At 34.9% G+C, this 18,832-nt stretch overlaps 1 pseudogene; it reads left to right on the top strand.

Moving 5' to 3' along the window:
- Positions 1-10,048, top strand: part of LOC122747241 — a 29,430-nt pseudogene extending 19,382 nt beyond the window's left edge.
- The last annotated feature ends 8,784 nt before the right edge of the window (positions 10,049-18,832 follow it).

Genomic DNA, 18,832 nt, shown 5'->3' with positions numbered 1-18,832 from the left:
GCAAGATGTCTCAAACTAGGCTCCTCATCCTAAAGTGCTGGATTTCTTTCCCGGGTCTGTTTTGCTTTAACTTAGAAGATTTTTTTTAGATGTGTATGTATGTGTGTGTGTGTGTGTGTGTGTGTGTGTGTGTGTGTATGTATATGTGTTGTATGTGTGAGGGTGGGAGAAGCTGAGTGGAGGGGCAGGAGCTGAGACAGAGCAAAGTAATGTGCCACAAAGTTAACATAGGTGAGCTTTGGCATTTTTTGGAATACAAATTATAGAATTCTTTATGTAAAGTTGTATTTGCATAATGCCTATTTACATAAATCAATAATTTCTGTATTAGAATAGCCTAATACTATATTACTTTATTGAATAAACTAAACTGAAATATTATTTATTAAAATTTTAGATGTAAATGTTTTGACTATGTTTTTGATATCTAGACCCAAAGGTTTGAACAAACTAGTTTTCTATATAGTCACAAGTTGCTTCACGTATACATTATTTTTCAGTAAATTTAAATTAGTGAAGACTTGATTAAAACTTGGCAATCTTGTCTTAGGCAAAACTACTTGTTTACCCTGGGATGCAGGTTGATCAGTAAGACATTTTTAGATTTTTCTGAATTATGTGCAAATGTAGTGCCATACCAATCAGACTACCAAAAGATTATTTTATAGAGTTAGAAAAAATAATAACAGAATTCATCTGGAAAAACAAAATGTCAAGAATATCAAGGGAACTAATGAAAAAAAAATACACAGGAAGGTGAGCTAGCTGTACCAAATTTGAAGCTATACTATAAAGTGGCAGTCATCAAAACTATCTAGTACCGGCTCAGAAATAGAGTGGAGGATCAATGGAATAAGCTAGGCACAGGAGACACAGTAGTAAATGACACTAGTAATGTACTGTTTGATAAACCCAAAGACTCCAGCTTCTGAGATAGGAACTCAGTATTTGACAAAAACTGCTGGGGAAACTGGAAGATAGTATGGCAGAAACTAGGCATCGACCAACATCTTACACCTTATACTAAAATAAGGTCAAAATGGGCACATGATTTAGACATAAAAGGTGATACCATAGGTGGTGGAGGACTTGGAGGAAGAAGCAAGCCAGGCTAGAGCACTAGGCTAGGTAGGCCTTTTCTTAACTTTCTGACCCAGGTGTTCTCTTTTTTTTTTTTTTTTTTGGCGGGGCAATGGGGGGTTAAGTGACTTGCCCAGGGTCACACAGCTAAGTAATTGTCAAGTGTCTGAGGTCGGATTTGAACTCAGGTACTCCTGAATCCAGGGCCGGTGCTTATCCACTTCGCCACCTAGCCGCCCCCCAGGTGTTCTCTTTTTACTAATACGTGGTATGTTTTAATAAATGTTTAATGCCCAAAACTGGTGCTAAAGCTTCTCCTTTATAAGTAACAAATATATTACTAACCCCAGCTAATTTTCCCCAAACTTGGGAGAGAAATAAGGTTACCCCAAATTTAATTTTACATGTCAGAGTTTACATGATAATGTCAAGTGACATTTAGAGAGGATGGTAATATTTGCAAAATTCCTCTTCCATATATATATATTTATCACTTCAGGGTGAGGAACCCTTTCCCACAAATGGGCCAGGGCTGTGGATACTTGTGTACTAGGTTTAGTACAGAAGAAGTCTAAATCTGAAAAGATAGAATTCATGATTTTCTCATACTCTCTAACTCATTATGTTTCTGTCCTAGAGTAAAACTGTAGAATTAAGTTTTAAACAGTTAGGTATATTCTATATCTAAAGTCCCCACTGAAAATAATCCAATTAATTTGTGCAAATTAATTTACATCCCTTCTAGGAAAGACACTCTATCTACAAAACATTAAATATAAAATAGAACACAGCTATTTATTTCCTCTATAATTGGCCATTAGTTTTGTTTTTGTTTTTTAAATATGCTAACACATATTTAAAATATAAAACTCTATACTTCAAAAGCTGGAAGAGTAATCAATGACAATTTTACATCTTATTCCAGCTAACATGGAACAAACAACTGCTAATATATATAAATGCTAAAAATCCTTATAGAAAATCATGATTCCCTCCTAGAGTTTGGGTTAGAGGAAAGGAAATCTTGGCAAAATTATAAAATATATCTTGTATTTGGAGAAATTACATCTTTTTTTTCTTATCTTTTTTTTTTCAGGGCAATGAGGGTTAAATGACTTGCCCAGGATCACACAGCTAGTGAGTGTCAAGTGTCTGAGGTCGGATTTGAACTCAGCTCCTCCTGAATCCAGGGCTGATGCTTTATCCACTGTGCCACCTAGCTGTCCCCAGAGGAATCACATCTTTAAAAATTTAGAAATAGGAGGTTGGATACAATAGAATAAGCATTTATTAAGGGAAGTCAGCCCAGCAGCTATAAGAGAAGTCTAAGAATGAAATTCTGAGATCAAGGAAATAATAAAATTTGAATTTCTTTCAAGAAACTAATGTGGATAAGGGCAGGGTAGCTAAGTGGCTCAGTGGATAGAGAATTGGGCTTGAAATCAAGATGACTCATCTTCATTAATTCAAATCCAGCCTCAGACTCCACAGCTATGTGACTATAGGCAAGTCACTTTTTACCTTGTTTGCTTCAGTTTCTCATCTGTAAAAATGAAATGGCAAATCATTTCAGTATCTTTGCCAAAAAAACCACAAAATGAGGCCATAAAGAGGTGGACATGACTGACATGACTGACATGACTGAACCTTGAGCAAGTCAATGCACCTCTCTAAGCTTCAGTTTGCTAATTTGTAAAAAATAGAAAATTATTGAATCATAACAATGGTGATGGACAGGAAACTCCCCCAAACTATAGTAAACTTTAAAAAGAAGTTTACTTAAGAAGAATGTCAAGGCACTTAACAGAGTAACATAAAAGAATACAACATAATAGTAAAACCAACTGAAGATAGTGACTGAACCTAAGGGCAATATTTTTTTTTTCATTGTAGATCTCGTTTATGAACTCTCAGTCTAAAATCGAGAAGAGAGACACAAAAAGATTATCCTATTTCCAAGAATTATTGTCTCTACTCCTTAGATGACCAATCTGAGGATCACAGTGTTCTTTATTTGCCTATTGTTACACAGCTAAGTAAGAATCAAAGATAGGTTTTGGAACCTGACTTTTGCCTCCATGTCCATTATTGTATCCTCATTGAAACCCTGAAACACAGACTCTCAGTATCATAGAGAACTCAGCCCTTATCAAAAATACCCCAGATTCCTTCATTCATGTTACAAAGTTACTTCTCATTTTTTCCCATGACCCTATTAAAAAGAAGTAATAAACACGGATTAAAGTAAAATGGAAGTGGCTAGAAGTCCTTAGCAATCAGCTTCCAGGTTTAGGCAAGGAAGTAAAGATTATTTTAAGTAAATCCACAAAATCAGAGCAGGGTTTAGTAAGAACTCAATGAAGCCAGGTATCAAGCTGAATTCCATACATAAATAGTCCTAGTGATATCAAGACAAGGTTTAGCAGACCTCATAATCAGGTCGCATCTTAATTTTCTTACTCAATAGGCTCTAGTTTTTCATTGTTAATGGAACTTTAGGGAAAGGTCAAAGACCCAATTATAAAGAGAGAGATGCTTTTAGCCACCATTCCTCCATCTTTTTGAATCAGTACACCTTGAATGTCCTCCAACTGTGCCCTAATATTAGAAAATATTATTTATACCTCATTTGTCACAGTTGTTCTCACAGCAACTAAATTTTGTTGGTTATGCCCACATTAAAATTTTTTCTGATGCTTATTTCTGATGCTTTCTTGTTTCTGATCTTGTGAAATTCCTATCACCTTGCATAAAAACAGAGAAGAAAGAAGTGGAATAAAAAGTAAGGAGGGTAATCATTGTCTCTGACAATGTTTCAACTGAACTGTATACATTCCTCAAGGACCTAACAGTATTTTGAACTTAATCATTCAGCAAATATTTTTGAGTAATATAACTTAGAGATCAGGTAGCAAGCCTGGGGGTAAAGGGTGAAAGAATGGGAACAACTTCTTGGAAGAAAAGGGTTGTTTCACAGGAAAGAAATCTAGCTGTAAGATTTTTCTTTTTTGGAGGGGGAGCCAAGAGTCTTAAACACTTCTCATCTTTATCCTGCTGTTATTCAAACCATAAAAGAGGCGTATAGGGCCCAGAACTTCAAGTTTCATCTGGCTTCTTCCTCCTAAAAAATGATTATATGTAATTTCCTACTGTCTTCCCCAGTTAAATGGGAATTCTTTCCATAGTAAATATTATCTCCTTTTATTAGAAAATACCCTGTGGATTGCAACCTTTATTCTAATAGGAACTTTTCTCACATATTCTGTCCTCCCCCCATTTCTAATTGTGATTTTAATGTGTGCTATATTTGGGATCATACTTAAAAGTACAGAAAATTCTAATGATATAAAGCTCAGTTGCCTAAATAAATGAGGACATGAGGCTGATATTAAGTTCTTTTGTAAAATAAGCAGTGTTACTTACTCATTTTCCTGTGTAGCTCAAATAAATGACTTTTGAGTTACAAAACCCTATAATCTCTCTTTTTTGGAGTTCTTAATATAAAGATCACCTTTTTTCTTAACATCTCACAAAGTTAGGAACACACAAGCAACAATGTGTGGATTTTAATTATAGGCATTTTTAGAGGATGTACTTTGTATGATACTGACTTTATCTTTCCACTTCTAAAAGAAAAAGAAAAAGAAAACAAAACCTAGGTCCTTTACTTTGATAGGACAATGTAGTCAATCTTTTGCAATACTTTCTAAACTTTGTATAGGGCAAGTTGATATTTTGGGGGTGGAGAGAAAAGCCTTTTTTTGCCTAGATTATTTTTTAATTTGGTTACCAATTTTAATTGCTATTAACTTAGACAAAGGACAATAGCATTTAGTAGAAATGCTGGCCTTAAAAAGTATTTTCCTTTGTTCTATCATCCATTAATATTGATGTATTTGTATATATCTATGTATAGATATATTATATATATTCTTGAATATATGTATATGTATAACACTATATTTCTCTCCTCCCTAAAAATTAGAGGGTTTTATACAGTGTAAATAGATAGATAGACACACAGAAAGAGGTAGATAGAGGGTAGATAGAGATATATAAATAAATATATATGCATACCTATAGATGTATACATATAGAGACAGAGAGAGAGAGAAAGAGTAAGAAATAGCAACATCATAATATTGGTTTAATCTGTAAATAGACAAAATGAGGGTGATATAAAAGTAATGAATATATGGTTTACTCAGCACAATCCAGCAGTCCTTCTTGCTCCACAGTGGTCAGCTATGATCCCTGACTCCCCAGCAGCCATATAGAAGGGACTCACAGTTGTCAATGATCTCAGTACCACTTATTCCTGTGGGAGTCTTCAAACATGGGAAAGTAGAGATAATTGCTAATGACCTAGGAAACAAGATCACCTCAAGCTACATGGCCTTCAATAACATAGGACATTTAATTGGTGATGCTTCAAAGAATCAAGTTGCAATGAACTCCACCAACACAGATTTTTATGCCAAACATCTGATTGGTAGAAGATTTGATGATGTACTTGTACAATCATACATGAAGCATTGGCCTTTCCTAGTGGTGAATGATGCAGGCAGGTCTAAGGTCCAAGGAGAGTACAAAGAGGAGACCAAAAGCTTCTATCCAGAAGCAGTATCTTCTATGGTCTTGACTAAGGTGAAAGAAATTGCTGAAGCTTATCTTGGGAATACTGTCACAAATGCTGTGGCCTATTTCACTGATTTCCCATGTCAGGCCACCAAAGATTCTAGAACCATTGCTGGTCTCAATGTGCTCTGAATCATCAATGAGCCAACTGCTGTTGCTATTGTTTATGGCTTGGACAAAAAGGTTGCTGCCAAGAAAAATGTGGTGATGTGGTCCTTTCGATATCTCCATTCTTATCATTGAAGATGGAATCTTTGAGGGCAAATTTATAGCTGGGGACACCCTCTTGGGTTGGGAGGACTTTGACAACCACAGGTTCAACCATTTTATTTCCAAGTTCAGGAAAAAACACAAGAAGGACATCAGTGAGAACAAGATGGCTATTTGCCATCTGCACACCACTTGTAAATATTCAAAGTGCACCCTTTCCAGTTTAGAACTATGCCCAAAAGGCTATGGGACTATTAATACCCTTTGACCTAGTAATACCACTACTAGGTCTGTATCCCAAAGAGATCATGCAAGAGGGAAAAGGACCCACATGTACAAAAGTATTTATAGCAGCTCTCTTTGTGGTGGAAAAGAATTGGAAATTGAGGGAATACCCATCAATTGGGGAAGGGCTAAACAAGTTGTGGTATATGAATGTAATAGAATACAATTGTGCTGTAAGAAACGATGAGCAGGAGGAGTTCAGAGAAAGCTGGAAGGACTTACATGAATTGATCCTAAATGAGAGGAGCAGAACCAGGAAAACACTGTACACAGTATCAGCAAGATTGTGTGATGATCAACTGTGATATACGTGGTTCTTCTCAGCAGTGCAATGATCAAAAACAATTTCAAAGAACTAATGATAGAAAATGTTCTCTACATCCAGAACAAAGAACTGTGGATTCTGAATGCAGATTAAACCATACTGCTGCTACTTTGGAGTACTTTTTTCTGCTTCTTTTTTGAGGTTTTTCCTTTCTGCTCTGATTCTTCTTTCACAATATAACTCATGCAGAAATATGTTTAATGAGATTGTTATATATATATATATATATATATATATATATATATATATATATATATATATATATATATATATATATAAGATTGCTTTCCATCTTGGGGAGGGGGAAAGGAAGGGAGGGTGGGAGGAAAATTTGGAACTAAAAATCCTATGAAAACTAATTCTGAAAACTATCCTTACATGTAACTGGAAAATAAAATACTTTTATAAAACTTTTTTAAAAAGTGCACCCTCTATTTCATACTCCAGCCATTATTGAGATTGATTCCCTCTATTAAGATTTCAACTTCTATACCTCTATCATCAGAGCCCATTTCAAGCTGAATATTCATTTCTTCTGAGGCATACTGGATACTGTGGAAAAAGACCTTAAGAGATCCCAAGCTAGTGTAATGAACTGATTATTTGATCAAACTCTTTAAAGCATTTCCCTGGCAAATTGGTTGCCATGGCAAGTGTAAATTGATTCTAGAAGTATTATTTTTGATAAGCATATTCCCCAAAAAAAGAGGGGAACATTTGTAAAAATTTTCTTTAGGATTGTGTTGTGCTTTAACTTGTATTTAAATATGTTCAGATTTTTCACAAAAGTAATTGTATACTAAGTAAAAAAAGGTATTATTTGAAATTGTTGCATAATTATATATTATATTCTGAGTCAAGATGTATTCACATTTTTTGCAATCATTTATCATCCTCAATTTTTAAATCCATATGAGACATGGATTATGGGAACTTATCATTTAAGACATTAATTGCCTTTATTCTGAGTTATCAGATGTCAGTTGGCCAAGATGCCATCCAATCACAAAATGAGGAATACATGTAAGAGCAGACACTGAACTGTCACATGAGGGGAGACATGCATGAAGTCAAGGTATGGCCGAGGGAATGGCTTTTGACAAATGTTGAGGTTTGATTCTCTTGGTTTAATATTTTCTTTTTCCCCACAATACTGTACAGATGGCTGGGAGTATTCATCCCACCCATCTCATTCTACACCTGGCTTCTATGCCCTCTCCTATATGCCTGATGCCATGGACATCTGAATCCCATGCTTCTGATTAAGTCTGACTCAGTTTCCTCAAATATATTCGGTGGCATGGACATATATTCCATCCACCTATTTTAAGCCTGGCATACTGTATGGGCAGTACATATTGCTCAAGTGTGGGAATGCTCATATCCCATGATTTCTCTGTTCTTTTATGGTAACCCCCATAATTATCTCAGGTGTCATGATAAATACAGTGTTGAATTTGGCCTTGACATCTGTTACCAATTATATTAGATTTTAAAATTTCTCACAATGGCATGAGGATAATTAGGCAGATGATGCAAAAAGTGATGAGACAAGGATAAAAATTATTTTAAAAAATTAATATTGCAGCAATTGTCTTCTCAATTACCCTCCATAAGGGGGGACTATAGTAATATTATAATTTTAAAGAATGTTTCAATTTTTGTTTTATTATATGTTTCATGTGTAACAACTAAGATTCTGAATTCCCTTAGACATGTTTTTGAGAACTTTCATTGTTTGATTTGATTATTGACAAAGCTAGGAAATTGTAGGAAATTTTCCTGGCTGATTACCAGTATCCACACATCAACCCCTGAAAAGACTTCCATTCCACCACTATGCCTAGAGGACATCTGAGAAAAGACTTTCAGAGACTTTAAATGAACAGTTTTGTGTTGTTGTTGTTGTTGTTGTTTTTTCTTTTCTCTTTCTGTTATAATATACACCATCGGTAACATGTACTCTCTGCAGAGGTCCTCCCTTTGCAAGACCAATGTCAAAGCGTCGGTTCAGGAGGACAAAAAAATCGCCCCTTTGGACAAAACTTTCCTCTCTCCCTTTTCTATATTGTTATTAACATATTGTTAGTTAGCATAGGTTATTATATTCTGTTATTTTTGACAGTTTCATCAAGGAAACGTACTGTTTCTTGAGGAAACAAAGCGGGGAACTGTAACGATTGGAATGACACCACGTGATGGAGACTTACTCTAGAAGAGTTCCGCCCATGAAGCGAAGGTCTTTGAGGGCAAGACCAGGAGTTTTTTCTTTGGCATCAGGAAGTGACATTGGGTAGTGGGAGGAAAAAGGAAGAGACTGGCACTCTGTCTCACTCTCTTTCCTGGGGACTCTGGCAGAGAAGGGAGCTAGAAACCTGCTCTCCCTTTAATAGATAGATGAATGTAGACCTTTCTCTCTGTTTACCAAATTCTTATTCTCCTTAATAAATGCCTAAACGTCTAATTCTTGCTAAAGCTTATAATTTATTGGTGACCACTCATTAGATATTTTAGACAGACTAGCTAGAATTTTAGCCCTTAACACTAGATAAATCATATATTCATGATACTGTCCTGGTGGGTGATTCCACTGAATCCCCCAAATCTAGAAGCTTCTGCAAGATTTCTTCAATGGCAAGGAGCTGAACAAGAGTATTAATCCTGATGAGGCTGATGCCTATGGTGAAGCTGTTCAGGCTACCATTTTGTGTGGAGATAAAATCTGAAATTTTATTAGACTTGCTGTTGTTGGATGTCACTCCTTTTTCCCTTGCAATTGAAACTGCTGGTGGAGTTTTGACACATGTGATCAAACATAATACCACCATCTCCACCAACCAGACGCAGACCTCTAATATCTATTCTGACAATTGGCCTGGTGTGCTTATACAGGTTTATGAAGGTGAAAGAGCAATGACAAAGGATAACAATCTTCTTGGCAAATTTGAGTACACAGTAATCTCCTGAGCACCCAAGGGTATTTCTCAGATTGAAGTAACATTTGACATTGATAAAAATCATATCCCCAGTGTTTCTCCTGACAACAACAGCACAGACCAGGAGAATGAGATCACCATCACAAATGACAAAAGTCATCTAAACGAAGAATACATTGAGTGTATGGTCCAGGGGACTAGGAAATACAAGTCTGAGGATGAGAAGCAGAGAGATAAGATGTCCTCCAAGAATTCCCTTGAATCTTATGCTTTCAACATGAAGGCGACTGTAGAGGATGAGAAACTGCAAGGTAAAATTGGTGATAAAGACAAACAGAAGATTCTTGACAGATGTAATGAAACAATCAGCTCTCTAGATAAGAACCAAACTGTTGAGATGAAAGAATTTGAGCATCAGCAGAATGAATTAGAGAAGTTCTGCAATCCCGTCATTAGTAAGATGTACCAGAGTGCAGGGGGCATGCTAGGAGGCATGCCTGGTGGGTTCCCAGGGAGTGGAGCAGTGCCATCTGGAGGTACATTTTCTGGACCCATGATTGAAGAGGTTGACTAGAACAAAGAACACTCCACATAGCTTTCCAAAATTTTAAGTACTCAAATTGGTAGCTAAGGCAGTTCAAAAATAACATTTAAGCTACTGCATAAATCTAAGCATTCTGAATACTTTAATATTTGCAGAGGGAGAGAAGTGAACAACATTGCACTTTATCAGTACTATAAACAAGTGGAAATACAATTCTTGTCTTGGAGAATAAAATCTATTTAAAATTGGCACCATAAAAAAGAATAATGAATATTAACATCCAAAAGCTGGATTGAAATACTATGGTATTGTTAAACAACTCAAATATTTGTTGGGGTCTGGGGAAGGAAGAACAGATTAAATTCCAAAGAAATTCAGTGGGAAATGTCATTATTGCAATGATGATGAGATGATGAGGATGATGATACATTTATATTTTAAGATCTACAATGTGCTTTATATACTTTATATAGATATAATACAAATGCTTGAAAATGCACATGCTTATATGCATACACATACTCACAGTGACAATTGATTAGTATGTTCACACTGGGAAGGAAATGTCTTAGGTATTAGTAACTTTACCTAGGATCAAAAAGCTCTTAAGTATCTGTGTCAAGATTCAAAACCATGTTATTCTGATTCAAATTCCAGAACTTTTTCTAAGCTTAAAAAAAAAACGGGTATTTGATAAGTATAAAAACAAAAGCAATTATATGAACATTGTATATGGTCTGGTTTTGACTTTACTTTTTTTTGAAAGTATAAACGCTTTTGAGACATGGGATTTATATATTCATTTTTATATCCTTAATACTTAGCACAATTTCTTTCATATAGAAGAGAGTGAAGAAAGAAGCTTAAACCTGATAGCCCATCATTATTATTTATTGAAAGCACACTGGGATATGTTGCCTCATTTTATTCTTCACTCAATACTTTCTTTTCTTTAACTTCTGACATAATTGAAGTTTCCATACAGATCTTGTCAATGGCAAATATGTCTTGACCTGAAGAAATAAATGCTCTTTATCACATAAATCTTCATTCTGTACTCATTTTGTCCATTAGCCAACACACAAGCTAAAGTTTCCCTTAGAATAAAAAAAAATTAAATTAAAATTTAATAATTTTTTTCTTTAACTCTACTAATGTTATTCAGTTTTTAAAATGATGTCTAACTCTGCATGACCCCTTTTGAACTTTTCTTGGAAAAAAGACTAGCATAGTTTGCGACTCTATCTTGAATTCATTTTACAAAAGAAGAAAGTAGGGCAAAAAGGGTTAAGTGACTTGCACAGAGTTCCACAGCTAATAAGTATCTGAGACTGGATTTTAACTCACATCTCCTGACTCCAAGATTGGGGCTCTACCCATTGTACAACCTAGCTATTCTTGGCACTATTATACCCTTAAGCTATTACCTTATTTTGTTCCTTTTTACTGAAACACTTCTAGAAAGTAAAGTCTCCAATCCCTGACTCCTCTTTCTCATCACTCTTTTTTTTCTCAACTTCTTGCAATTTTTTCCCTCCCACCATCCTAGCCAAATAATTTTTTCCAAGAACACTAATGACTTCCTTATAATTAAAGCCAATGGGCTTCTTAGTTTGTATCCATTTTGCTGCACTTCCAAATTGGAATTTGTAATACTACACTTTGTAGCTGCTTCCCCTGTTTCCTTAAAAGTACTTTTTTCTTTCCTTTTGTGCTGGATTTTTATCCTTTTCTCACTCCCAAATTGTGAATACACCTTAATATTATTTCTTTTCTCTAAACTCCCACATAAAATAAATTTCAAGACTGACTAATACTATTTCTGCAGGATTTCTCACAAATCTCTTCTCTTCATTCCCATTATATACATCCAAGTTCAAACACTGATTTCTTCTAATAAAAACTAATTCAATAGCCTCTCTTGAATTTCTGTCTCTAGTCTACTTTCTTTCTCCTCATATAATTTTTTTTAATGTGCTGGTCTGATCATGGGACTCTAATTTAAAATTTATAGTGGCTCCTCAGTACATGTAGTACATGTAATTTTGCTTGAATATTAGACCTCATCCTATCTGATTTTCATACATGGCTTTATTTCATATTATCTTTTAACTATCTTCTATATAATTCAAACTGTACTCTTTTGCACCATCCCCAAATTCTGTTCAACCCTCTTCCATTTGAAGGACTTTGATCACATTATAACCCATAAGTTAAACTGTAGCAGCCAAATTTAATATGGGGAGAGTTAATTTGGTGGCGCACCACAATATTGGGGTTCAGAAAAAATGAAGGACCTCTAGGTCCAAAATTTCCTCTCTTCCAAACTGCATTTTTTTAGTTTTTTTTTTCTCCCAGGCTAATAAGAAAGGAGATTAACAATATCTTTTCCACAAACAAATAAGGTTTTATTAATGGGAATAAAATATAAAACAAAGGTGAAATTAATCAAGCCAGTGACAAGGGAATAGGTGAAGAGAAAAATGGATAAGCTCCCTGGCTCTATCAAAGAATGACTCAATCCCCAAACCTGCTTTCAGCTCAGCTAATTCAAAGAGCTGGCCTCATTTCTATTAACTCCCTACCTGGGGTCTGTAGTCAGCTGTGTAGCCCCTCTCTAGTCTACTCTCAGAAGCTCACCAGCAGGAAAAAGGGAGCTCCCAACCTCAGCCTTCTCTTTTTCTACTTTTTCTCTCCCTCCCCCAAAAGGGAGGTCCTTCAAGTTGCATGGCCAAGAGTGGTCCCACATGGTGACATCAGTAGTATGTGTCACTCAGGTCAGGCCAGGTGTGGCCCCTATCTAATCATCCCAAGTAGGTACTTACTTTCTGAAACAACACTAGATCAAACAGGTGGGACCCCTGAGCATCTGCCAAATTCTATTATTTTGTCACTTTTTGGAATGGCTGGGCCATCAGTGATGCATTGATATACTTGTTTTCACAAAGCCCCTTCAGTATTTGTCCTTTTCCATTTTTGCCAACTCTGCAACTTCAGTTGTTTAAATGTGCATTTCTCTAATTACTAGTAAAAGAGTATAATTTTATATGGTTATTGATAGCTTAGGTTTCTTCCCTTGAAAATTGATGGCCTAGTTATATCATTTGAGTACTTACAAACTGGGTAGTGGCTTTTATTTGTATAAATTTGAATCTGTTTTCTAGAACAGTGATGTCAAACTCAAATAGAAATGGATCCTTGCAAGCCACAAATAGATTTAGAAAACTGCAGATAAACATTATCTATTATCTATATTGGATTGTTAAACACAACTCACTTGCCACCTTTTCCATCAAGCCTTTCTTTCTCTCTCCGTGCTGACTCAGAAATGAAATTGAGATGCATCTCTCAAATAACTTATATTTTCTTGACATATCCTCTTTCCTATTAAATCAACTAATCAATCAATCCCCATTTATTTATTGAGTCCTAATTATGTGTGCTAGATATAGGAATTATAAAGTAAAAGTGAAAGTCTCTAATGTTGAGGACTTTACACTCTGATAGGGTATTTGACATGAATATGTAGGTGTATGTGTACATATACATGTACATTTATGTGTATATATTCATGTAAAGTGGATTTCACCATCCATTATAAAACAATTATTTACATGTTATTTCCAGTATTATAGCACAATCTGCTTGAAAGTAGGGTTTAGGACTTCTTACAGAAATCAAATCAGATCTAAATAATTGGAAAAATATATTAATTGTTCATGGATAGTCTGAGCTAATATAATAAAAATGACAATTCTACCTAAATTAATTTACTTATTCAGTGTCATACCAATCAGACTACCTAAAATTTATTTTACAGAGCTAGAAAAAAATATTAACAAAATTCATCTGGAAAAACAAATGGTCAAGAATTTCAAGGGAAGTAATGAAAAAAAAATGCACAGGAAGGTGGGCTAGCTATACCTAATCTGAAGCATAAAGCAGCAGTCATCAAAACTATTTGCTACTGGCTAAGAAATAGAGTGGAGGGTCAATGGAATAGGCTAGGCACAGGAGACAGACACAGTAGTAAATGACCTTAGTAATGTACTGTTTGATAAACCCAAAGACTCCAGCTTCTGGGACACTAACTCAGTATTTGACAAAAACTGCTTGGAAAACTGGAAGATAGTATGGCAGAAACTAGGGATAGACCAACATCTTACAACTTATACTAAAATAAAGGTCAAAATGGGTACATAATTTAGACATAAAAAGTGATTCCATAGGTAAATTAGGAGAGGAAGGAACAGTTTGCCTCTCAGATCTTTGGAAAGGAGAACAGTTAATGACCAAACAAGAGATAGAGAATATTATGAAATGCAAAATGGATGATTTTGATTACATTAAATTTTTAAAAAAGCTTTTGTACAAACCAAAACAATACATTCAAAATTAGAAGGGAAGCAGAAAGCTGGGAAATAATTGTTTATAGCCAGTACTTCTGATAAAGGCCTCATTTCTAAATATATATATCAGGAACTGAATTAAATTTATAAGAATCCAAGTCATTCCCCAACTGAGAAATGGTCAAAGGATATGAACAGGTAGTTTTCTGATGAAAAAAGCAAAGCTATCTATTGCCATATGAAAAATGCTCTAAATCACTATTTATGAGAGAAAGGCAAATTAAAACAACTCTGAGGTACCACCTATCAGATTGCCTAATATGGCCAAAAAGGAAAATAATAAATGTTGGAGAAGGTGTGGAAGAATTGGAACACTAATGCATTGCTGGTGGAACTATGAACTGATCCAACCATTCTGAAGAGCATTTTGGAAGTAAGCCCAAAGGGCATAAACTTCATATATGCTTTATAAGGTGTGCATACCCTTTGACCCCACAATACCACTTTCGGGTCTTTTCCCCAAAGAGATCATAAAAAAGGGAAAAGGACCCACATGTACAAAAATATTTATAGCTGCTCTTTTTGTGGTGTCAAGGAAATGGAAATTGAGGGATTGCCCATTAATTGGGGAATAACTGAACAAGTTGTGGTATATGCATGTAATGGAATACTATTGTGCTATAAGAAATGATGAGCAGACGCATTTCAGAGAAAACTGGAAGGACTTGCATGAACGGATGATGAGTGAGATGAGCAGAACCAGGAGAATATTGTACACCATATCAACAACATTATGTGTTGATCAACTGTGATAGACTTGATTCTTCTCAGCAGTACAATGGTACAAGATAGTTCTCATAGGACTCATGATGGAGAATGCTCTCCCAATCCAGAAAAAAAAAGAACTTTGGAATATGGTTGGAGATTGAACCATACTATTTCTTTTGTTTTTGGTTCTGTTGTTTTTCTTTTTTGAGGTTTTTCCCTTGTGTTCTGATTCTTCTTTCACAATAAGACTAATGCAGAAATATGTTTAATGTGATTGTATATATATAACCTATATCAGATTACTTGCTGTCTTGTGAAGGGGGGAGGCTTGAGAGGGAGGAAGAAAAATTTGGAACTAGAAATCTTATAAAAATAAATGTTGAAAACTATTTCTACATGTAACTGGAAAATAATGAAATACTTTTATAATTAAAAAAATAAAGTAGGGTTTAGGATGTGTTTTGAGATTCAGCTCAGATGGCTCTTCAGAGCTGATTATTAAATTTTGAGCATGAGGATTTTTACCTAGGATATTAGTGAATGCCTAAAACCTGGAATGAATTTATTATTTTATTGACTCTCTAGACTTAAGAAAGTGAGAGATAAAATGTTAATAATGTAGATTAAATTTAGAAGTGTGCCATACATACATATACCAGCATACTCTTAGATTTCTTTGTATCCTCATGACCTATTTTAATTCTTTGCACATAGAAGTCAGCAATACCACATTTCATGGAATTGTTCAATAGAATATATTTTCACATGGCACTAAATTATGCATGTTTTATTTAAAACATTTAGTTTTGTTTTGGTTTTGTCCTCTACAATTTGTGTAGCTGTGCTTAAAATACAATGCCAAACATATAGTGTAATGCAGTTTGATTTTAGTAGAGGTAATAGAACTATAAGTACTACAGTTCATGGTATGAAGAAAATCAAGACAGTGAGAGTGTTTACTGCTGGTAGTAAAAATAAAAGTCTTTAGACCTTTAGACCATTTAAAGTAGCTTGGTTATTTCAAATTTGTCCTAAACAACTAACTTCATCTTTTTTAAAAAGCAATTTGTGCTAAACATAACAGAATAGTCTTGCTTTTCAACATATGGTAGCCATGCCTTTTAATTGGAAGGCTAATTTTTTATCATATGAATAAGTTTTTGTATTTATTCCTTCACCTAATTACAAGTTTGGTTGTGAAAATTCTGCATGACATTATTTCCAGAGTGCAAAGCATCAAGCAGCTATTATCAAGGTACAAGAGTGCTTGATAACACAATCAAGAATTTACATAATTCATGCTGATCTCTTTATCCAGGAAGATGTAATGATAGTATGCAGTGGGGAGATAAATTATAGAAAATTGTCTGCTTAAAACTTCATACATATTTAAAAGACACAGATTATTTTGCTGATAGACCACACTCTGCATTTCTAAGTCTTCTTTGTGTGGTGCTATTATGCTCCTGCTGTTGGTAGCCTTAATGTTAACCTTGCTCTTCAACTCAATTCCCATATTAACAAGCATATTTATGAATACCTTTATTTACACTGCAAATATAAGACATATATGCATAAAGTAGTTTGAAAAGATCGAAGGTAGTACACTTGCATTTTGCTTGGAACGATAAAACAGATTTTGTCTTTTCCATAGCTTTCTACTGTCTTGTTTAATTACTGCCAATCATTATGAAATTCCTTTACAATTCTCTATGGAAATCTCAATGATGAGTTTTAATTAGGGAGGAGGAGTCTGAACAAAGGCTGAGCAGAAAGAACTTCTGAATTCTAATACCAGCTGTGACATTGGCTCCCTCTGAGACTTTGAATTGTATGCTTAACTTCATGGCTTTTCCTCTTCTATCTGTAAATAGAAAATAATAAAGCAGTAACACTTGGCAATTTTTATAAAGTCCAAATTCCAAATTTCTTAATAAAAAACAGGGTTTTGATACCAAGAAAATATGCACTGTAATTTCCAGTGGCTGCCTCACAGAATCATGTATGGTTACAATTGCAAAAGATCTTAAAAATGATGTGCTATAGTTCCCTCATTTTGCAGATTGCACTACTGAGGCCCAGAGAGATTAAATAATGACTTATCAGTGTCAGCTTTGACATTTAAAAGAACAGATAAATAATTTCTAATATACATATTTTATCAAATCTAATTGGCATAAATGATAAAGTGTGACATTTTCTGAACTTGTCCCCAAATCTTTGAGCATGTCTTTTTAGAGTTTGTAATCTTTTGTCAGCTAGAACAAATCTAATTTCTGTGCAGTTTTACAACTCTTTTGTGAGGAGCAATATCAAATTCAATCTACCATCAAAGTTAGATTTTTTTTCCTTTAAAGCTGTTGAAAGCATCTTTAAGACTTGATTGCTTTAGGGAAATGAAGTGCCAGGCTCTTCAGATACATGATTTGTGGGAAATGATGGGCAACTCAGGAAAGGTAGCTTTTATCAAATCAACACAAGATGTCCTCAATACCAAACTTTGTTGAGATCCTCCTGCTATGAAGAAAGAAATTTCTTTTTATTACCTTTTATTGATGAATATTTTGTCCTCTGATATAAACTACCAGGGAATTGGGTTGAGTAAGTACTAGCCTCAAACACTTTCAAGTCAGTGAAAACATGTATTAAATAGCTATAGTTTGGTTATAGGAAAACATATACAAAGCATATGAGCATTTCTTTTCTCATCGAGTTTATCTTTCAAGAAAAAAAATAGATACTACTTAATAACTTTCTTCTCTTGTCTAATCATCCATAGTCCTTTAAGCTTAAACTTAAATATCAAAGAAGCAATTACCTTAGTTATCTTGGTTCATTCATTTATTCATTTAGTAATCACTTATTACATGTCTACTATGTGATAGGCACTTTGCTAAGTACTAGGGATACAAGAGTCAAAAGATAGTCCCTGTCCTCAAGGACCTTAAAATGTAATGGAGGAGGGGCAGCTACATGGCACAGTGGTAAAGCACTAGCCCTGGATTCAGGAGTATGAGTTCAAATCCAGCCTCAGACACTTAACACTTACTAGCTCTGTGACCCTGGGCAAGTCACTTAACCCCAATTGCCTCACTAAAAAAAAAATGTAATGGAGGAAACAATAGGAAAACAGATATTCACAAAGCAAACTTCATACAATATAAATAGGCTATAATGAAATGAGAAGGCACTGAAAATAGGAGGGGTTCCTGTAGGAAGTGGGAATTTATTTGGCAATCAAAGGAATCCAGGGAGGTCAGCAGTCATATTGGAGGAGAAAGAGCATTCCAGACTTGGCAGATAGCCAGAAAGCATGCCCAGAGCAAAGATATAATGTTTCTTGTTCATCAAATAACCAGGAAGCCAGTGATACTGGCTCAACGTGGACACATTGAGGAATGGCATAAGAAGACTAGAAATAGAAGAGGGATCTAGGTTATGAAGGGTTTTGAAAGCCAAACAGAGCATTTTTTTATTTGTTCCTGGAGGCATTACAAAGTCACAAGAGTTTATTGGGTGGAAGTTGGGAGATTATATGATCAGATTTACATTTTAGAAAATTCTATTTAGTAATTGAAGAGAAAATAAATTGGAGTGTAGAGAGACTTGAAGCAGGCAGAATTACTAGCAGACTATTTCAGTGAATTGATTTATGAGGTGATGAGGGCCTACACTGTAGTGGTGGTGGTGTCAGAGG

Source organism: Dromiciops gliroides, chromosome 3, assembly GCF_019393635.1.
Source record: "Dromiciops gliroides isolate mDroGli1 chromosome 3, mDroGli1.pri, whole genome shotgun sequence".
Taxonomy (NCBI): domain Eukaryota; kingdom Metazoa; phylum Chordata; class Mammalia; order Microbiotheria; family Microbiotheriidae; genus Dromiciops; species Dromiciops gliroides.
The sequence above is the reverse complement of the archived record's forward strand: the minus strand, read 5'-3'. Positions and strand labels throughout refer to the sequence as shown.